This window comes from Tupaia chinensis, unplaced genomic scaffold (genome assembly GCF_000334495.1).
Source record: "Tupaia chinensis unplaced genomic scaffold, TupChi_1.0 Scaffold143602_1, whole genome shotgun sequence".
In the NCBI taxonomy this organism is placed as follows: Eukaryota; Metazoa; Chordata; class Mammalia; order Scandentia; family Tupaiidae; genus Tupaia; species Tupaia belangeri.
Genome location: NW_006203448.1, coordinates 35484 through 36902, shown reverse-complemented (window position 1 = coordinate 36902; position 1419 = coordinate 35484). Strand labels below are relative to the sequence as shown.

Below are 1419 nucleotides of genomic sequence, written 5' to 3'. Positions count from 1 at the left end.
AAGATGCGGGAGAGCCTCCGGCGCTGGCCGCGGTGCCAGCTGCAGGCTGTCGGTCTGACCGCTGGGTCTCAGCGCCTGCATATCAGGACCGCGTAGGAGCATTTAACGAGACAAGAAAATGTGCGTAATTGAAATGTTAATTGAAAACAGTTTGTTAAATTGATAATTTGGATGAAAAATTATGTTAATTAATTATCACACAATTAGATAAAAGTAATTTTAATCAAAAATTACCAAAAGTGGTAAAGAGGGGCGATCCCAACTACGTGAAAAGCACACACGCGCACATCCGCGTACTCGCTCATGGCGAAAGGCCAGTACAGGAAAGCGAGGGTTAATGACGGCTGCCTCTTCTGGCGAGCTTACTGTTATTTTTCTTTTGTCTCTAATCCTTTACCTTTCTGTATCGTCTACACTTTCTCAAAGGAATTCTCTTTAGAAGAGCTCACATGTCCTGTGGCAGTGAAAAGAGCAGTAATAGTGGGGGTCAGCTCCGCGGCCTAGCAGTTAAGGGAACTGGACCCTATGCAGCTGACGGTGGTTTGAATCTCCCCCAGCAGCTTACACCGTGTGTGAGCGCTTGTGCCCCGAGTCCTGACAGGACGGAGAAGTGGGGAGGAGGAATGAGCCCAGGGCCAGAGGGGGCTCCTAGCTTGTACTGAACTGTACTCGCTGCTTTCTCCTCCTCTCTCTCTCGGCCTCTCTCCCTCTGTCTCTCTCTCACTCTCGGTCTCTCTACCCCATCTCTCTCTCTCTCCGTCTCTGTCCCCCTCCACCTCTCTCTCTCCATCTCTGTCCCCCTCCATCTCTCTCCCTCCGTCTCTGTCCCTCTCCATCTCTCTCTCTCTCTGTCACTGTCCCCCTCCATCTCTCTCTCTTTCTCTCTGTCCCCCTCCATCTCTCTCTCTCCCCCCTCTCTGTCCCCCTCCATCTCTCTCTCCCTCCATCTCTGTCTCCCCCCCGTGTCTCCCTCTGTCTCTCTCTGGATAGCACAAATACCTTCTGGAAATTAAAAACAAACTCGGGCCACACAGGACAAGGCACGCACCAAGGCGCCTCTGGCAGACACGTGATGTGACCAAGACAAGGCCGCACCCTGTGCTCACACGTGTACCCGTGCACCGCGCTGCGCCCCACAGACACTGCCAGCGCTGCAGTCCCTGGTGACAGGTGGCCACAAGCTCGGTCAAGACTGGGGATCAGGACTGGGCGCAGAGGGTGACCCGGGCGTCCTGCGGCCCTCACAGCTGATGCCCTGTCACTGTGGCCCAGGTAGTTGTGACATGAAGCGTAAGGAGAAAGATGTTGAAGAGCCACCCTGGGGAGGGACCAGCAGTTAGTGTAATGGCTATGTCGCTGGACTCCCACGTAGTCGACCGCGGTTCGCGTCCTGGACCCGGTGGCTTAAAACTCACGACG

At 54.3% G+C, this 1419-nt stretch overlaps 1 long non-coding RNA gene across 1 annotated transcript in view; it reads left to right on the top strand.

Moving 5' to 3' along the window:
- The window catches only part of LOC102498326 (uncharacterized), a 38408-nt gene that overhangs the window by 35090 nt on the left and 1899 nt on the right, over positions 1–1419 (top strand). The window lies entirely within an intron of this gene.